Genomic DNA, 6,000 nt, shown 5'->3' on the forward strand with positions numbered 1-6,000 from the left:
AGTATCCATAACTGCCACACCTCGACGACCCATAACGCTAATATTCAATAACGGTTGAATAGCACTCTTACTTGTAACGGTACTAAAATCGACATCAAAGTAGTGTTCGAGGTCAGACTCGCATCTGACGTCGTACGTGCACTTGACCTCTGACCTTCCGTCGACGTCAGAGTCCTGTACGCTGTCGACCCTATCATCGACGTCAGACCCGTGTCTGGCGTCGGACGTACACTCGAAATTATACCTACTTTTGACGTCTAACTTCTGTACATGATCAGACCTACCAACGACGTCGGACTCGTGTCCGGCGTCGGACGTACATTTACGGTCACATTTACGCGCGGTGTCCGAACCTAACATTTTCGTTCTCGTCGCTTCGACAACAGCAACGTGGAAATCTGTGGGCTTAGCGTTATAATTATTACACACGTCGCATTTCGACCTAATCACGCCTACTTTCCCACAACCATAACACTTAATTACTTTATTCGGTCCACCTACTCGTGACTGATTAACACACTCATCTACTGAATGCCCGAATTTTCTACAAGCGCTGCAACGCGGTCTCCTCGTATTACGCGGTAACTCAGTCGAATCAGTAAGCGCGGGAAAACTTTCATTGGACTTACCCGAGGTTCGCTTTGCACTTGCCCGACTGGATTTTACTTCTCGTGCCGCGTCTTCCGCTACCCGTGCCCTCTCAATCAAATGATTTAAATCTATCACACACTCGCGGGGAACACGTTTGCGAATACGCCGGTCTAGGAGTCCGTACACAATGTCTACTTGTAACTCGTCCGCTAAACGATATGGCAATTGCGCAATAAGGGACCTAATGCCATTAATAAATTTGTCACTTTGCACTTCTCTTTGCTCGCGGGCAAACACCTCACGCAACACTTTGTACGCTGGTCGAGGAGCACCATACATGGCCCGCAAACGCATCTTCGCGTCCGCCCACGTAGTCACGTAGTCTCGTACGCCGCGCCACCACACGGCGGCGTCCCCGGAGAGGAGCATAGGCAGGCCTCGCAGCGCGTGCACGTCGGAAACATTGGCGCACTCTTTATACACTCCCACGGAGTCCAGAAACGCCTCCAGTACTTCTGGGTCGTTTGATGCGCCGTCAAACCGCGCCGTACACGCGGTGAAGTTGCCGCCTGCGGCCGGTACTGCCCCGTGGTCTATGAACGACGACGTCATCGCAGCCGTCGTCGGACTCGTCGGGCCAGCCGCTACCTCAGGAGACGACGCCTCGGAGTTCACGACTCCACGAGGCGCCGCGAGCAGCGCGTTGATAAGCGCCTTATTTGCCTCCGCTTGCGTCTTCGCGATGTTTTCCAGTAAGGTGGACAGAAATTGTTCAGAAGGTCCATACTGCGTCGGCGCCGTCGCACCGGTAACAGGCTCTTCCCCAGTGGAGCTAGAGTCCTCCACTGGAACGACGTCCTCCTTCTCCACAGCACGCTGTCTCGTCGTCGGCATTTTCCACTATCCGAAACTAAAGAATACGTTCGGCCGCTAAGTTGGGCGACAATTTATAACAAAAACTTTTATTTATTATAAAAAACTTGGATTGTTTAACAAAAACTTAGATTTAACAAAAGGGGCCTCGACGGAAGACGCTGGCGCGCAGACGCATTCACTCGCGCGGCTCCAAAGCAACTCCGCTTTATTCTCAAAAACACGGCGCAAGGCATAAGCTCAGGCGCATGCGCGGTATCCTTGCACATCGTACGATCGCTCCTGATTGGTCAGGCGCCGGCAAGGACATCGTACGATGTTTGGGGATCCGTCGGGCAAATCGAACCTTCTTTTTTTTAAAATAATAAAACCGAAAAGTGTTCCCGCGCTACAGTCTTAATTAAAATGAAATTTTCCTAACGCGAGTGTTAAGCAATCAGTACTCTTAAAACACCCGCCATTGCAATGGCGTTAAGCAACGGGACATCGTAATATTTTGTTATCTCTTTCTAACACAAAGAAAGCTGTATAGTCTATCTCAACGACATTCTAGTTTTTATGAATGCATGACACTGATGCGACGAGGGAAAAATATTCACTTGTTTACAAAGAAGCGTAAATAATTGATTTATTAATATGCACAGATTATAAATATGATGGGTTAAAATGTTTTTTGGTTTAACATCACTGATTCTATGTCCTTAATAACATCTTTTATTAATTTAGGAAACAACACTTACCTAATACCTATGTTGTAACCTATTTATTCACAATTATAATAGTAAGTAGATGAAATAATAAAAAAACGATTTTCGTGTAGGTAAGTACTTGTGTTTATTTTTTGCTTAACATTAGTAATTGTTTTAAATAGTCTATTGTTAAAATATATTTTTACTTAGGTATTATGTTGATATTTATTTAACCCTTAAACGGGCCGAAGTATAAAATCTGTTATTCATGGCTTAAGTATATTATTATGTTCTTGGGTCATTTTGAATATCAGTATGCATAAAATCATATATAAATGATTGAAACTGAAAATAATGATATTTTTACGGGTGGGACATTATTTCCCTTTGCCTGTTTATGGAGACCCAAGACCAAGGTGGGAAATAATTGCCCTTTTCCCGTTCACGTCTATAAATTTAAATAGACTAGTAATTTACCCTGACTCTACTTTTGAATTTATTTTCTTCAATAAACTTGGACTTATCAGCAATCGCCATAAAAATCGTCATCGTCAGTATCGATGTCCATAAGAAAGATTTTCCAATATATTTTCAAGCTATAAATGAGTTTCTTTTAAAAGGCATGATCTCAAACAATTGAAAGCAACATTTAAAAATAAATGAATACTTTGACAAAACTAAAAAAATCACACACAAGTAAATCCCCAATTTTTATATATAGTGACGCAAAGTGGATTTCGGGAACGGACAGAGGGAACTATTTTCCCACGTGCAAGAACATATTTCAAATGAATCAAAAACACACAAAAAGTACGTTTTTACATTGAATATTATAACGAAGCTACACAGAATATAGTCAATAACTACATAAAAATCAAATATCTAATTACCAGAATCTTTTTTTAAGAAACTTTGCGGATTTATGTCTCCACTATATGAAAATCGCGCGTTTTTTTTTTTCAAAAGTGACATTCTTTTGATTCTGACATTGACACTAGACATTTGAAAGGGTGGGGCTGCCAATAAAATAATTACGTAATTATCTTAAATTACATTTGTGTAAAGGATGCAACATAAAAGGTTGCCATTTCAAAAATATTGAGAGGGTGGGAAAATACTTCCCTGTACCCGATTAATCAGTTTATAGTTAAATAATCGCAACCTAAGATACATGTACACTATTAACTAATTAGGTACTATATTTAAGTATTAAAAAAATAATTATACCTACTTCTCACAAACTCTTCATATTACCTATATTTCAGCAGTTGGATACAGCAACACAGACATTGTTTAGATGTACACGTGCCGCTTAGCTCCTTCATAAAATACAAAAAAATATGCGTATTACGTAAAAACGTTATTAAAATATTAGAACGGCGTTAAAACCGTGGTATGAATTCTATATACAACGCATGTTATTACAGAATATAATATTTTTATATAATTAATTGCCACTAATAAGATTATTGCTACCAAATTAACCCGGATGGGTTAAGGGCCAACGTGATTAATTTTGATTATAAATCACACGTTGACTTGCGAATTGAAAATTAAATTGGCTTTAAGTTTTATTACATGGAAACACTTTCAACACCAATAAAGTATTTATTAATTATATGCTATAAGTACATGGTCATACTACTGTGTTTGTACAAACGGTAGTGAGTACCTTTTTTTTCCTTACGAGGAGGAAACCTTCAAAACGTACCCTCGGGCGTCGTCCTCAACGCTTGTTGGAGAACTCAGGGATCTCCGTCGGAACACAACCGGAGTCCTCCAAACGCGATGCCCCGGTCGGGCTCTCCCCTGGGGGAGCAGTTTTCGCTCCTTCTACACCACACATTTCCGCTCCTCCCACACCATCTGGTGTTCACGACGGTATGCGATGGCTGTCCTTTCCGGGGTCGCTTACTGGACGGTTCGCGCTCCCACTCTTGCCGCCCGCAACCCCGAAAGCCCCCTTTTAGTCGCCTCTTACGACAGGCAGGGCTTCCGTAGCCCTATTCTAGTCCCGGAACTACAGGGACAAAGTAGTGAGTACCTACAAGTACCTACCATAGACTAATTAATCTCAGGTCTTTAATATCTGTAATTTAATTTGTAATTTTTGGGAAACACAAAAGGTCTTAAACACGGAACTCACTAACTTATTATGTTTAAGTCTGATTCGTTTTAAATTATTTTCAATCATTGAACTCAAATAGGTAAGTAAATGTTAGAGGGTTGTTATTATTTAACTTTTCGATGCCTAACAAAAACTCCAAAAAACCATTTCTGAAATTGAGACTTTTCCCGAACACCTTAGTGATTTAAGTTTAAACGTCAAAGGCATAGATTAGTAAAGATTACTCACTCCTAACAAGAAAATGTAACCAGTATTAACAATTGAAATTGTCTTGTCATCTAATTTCGTGTTTGAAAAATATTGAAAAAATGTATTTTTTAGATCATTTACGAATGAAACGATATTTCTCCGCACTTTTTCTTCCATTGTTTTGCACCACTTAATTGCTCATGTCGGCATTATTCCGCGTAAATTACACCATGACAGCCATTAAATGGCTGACAGAATTGTCAGCCGTTTAAGCCGGCTTCCTTCAATTACAAGGCGGTGAGATATCTATACTTATCTATGGTCAAAGGGTAGAAACGGAACGCTATTATTAATTCCCGGGTCTCCTTACTGCTATTTCACAGCGTTTTCCCCTTTAAAGAGGTATCTATTGAACCGTAATAGGTAAACAGTTTTTCATAATGCATTTACTTAGGATACGGAACCCTCCGTGTGTGAGTGAGTCGCATTTGGACATTTACTTTAACTAAATTATACATTAATTTAGTTAAAGTAAATGCCCAAAACTATCATAAAACCTTCATAACCAATCTCGACAAGCCTTGAAAAAATACGACAAAAATAATTCGCCAAGTACGAGTCAAACTCGCACATGGAACTTCCGTACCACCAAATGTTCATTTCGTTTTTATTTTTATTCATTTTATTATTTTCAACAATACTTAGTTATATAACACAAAAATAGATGGCGTTGGGGTGATGATGGATGATACGTAAACAACGTATAATAAAATTAAAATAACTATATTAAAATATGATTTATGGTTCTTATTTGTATTTATTATAATACCAGTAATAGTAGTAAACGGATTATGAAAATTTCAACCGTCTTCCTGGTACGGTTTAACAGTTAGATCGAAAAATGCCGGTTTGTTGTATGGAGACCCCCTTTAATGTTTAACTTCATTTTATTTTTAGTATTTGTTGTTATAGCGGCCACCATTATGCATCCTATGTAAAAAATTCATGGGTGTATCTATTACGGTTCCGGAGATATAGCCCTGTGACAGACGGACAGACGGACAGACAGCAAAGTCTTAGTAATAGGGTTCCGTTTTTTACCCTTTGGATACGAAACCCTAATAAAATATCATAAAATTTTCCTTTTCAATTTTTTTTATCTATTATCATTCAACTAATAGGGTTAACGGGCTTTAAAAACTTCAGAACACATCAATTTTCCTTTCTAACTAGGATAAGTCCCGTAAAACTTAAATAAATGGGAACCCTTTTCACAACTAATTAAATTTTACCTTCGTACAATCGCCTTATATTGATCTGAACCTTATCGCACAAGTTATTAAGTCGAATCAAAGTTCCCAGTAACAACGTAGGTATTGTAGAAATGGGTCAATCAGTCGTCGGGAATGTGTTATTGTGTCAAATTCGTAATTCGAGTTGTGGGCGTCCATCTTGGTTTACGATTAGCGCGCCAATCGGATTGTTGGGCGGCGTCCCGGTCTACAGATTATAAATAGCACGCGAGTACAG

Source organism: Epargyreus clarus, unplaced genomic scaffold (genome assembly GCF_041222505.1).
Source record: "Epargyreus clarus isolate Ecla_fem2 unplaced genomic scaffold, WU_Ecla_fem_2.2 ptg000035l, whole genome shotgun sequence".
Lineage (NCBI taxonomy): Eukaryota > Metazoa > Arthropoda > Insecta > Lepidoptera > Hesperiidae > Epargyreus > Epargyreus clarus.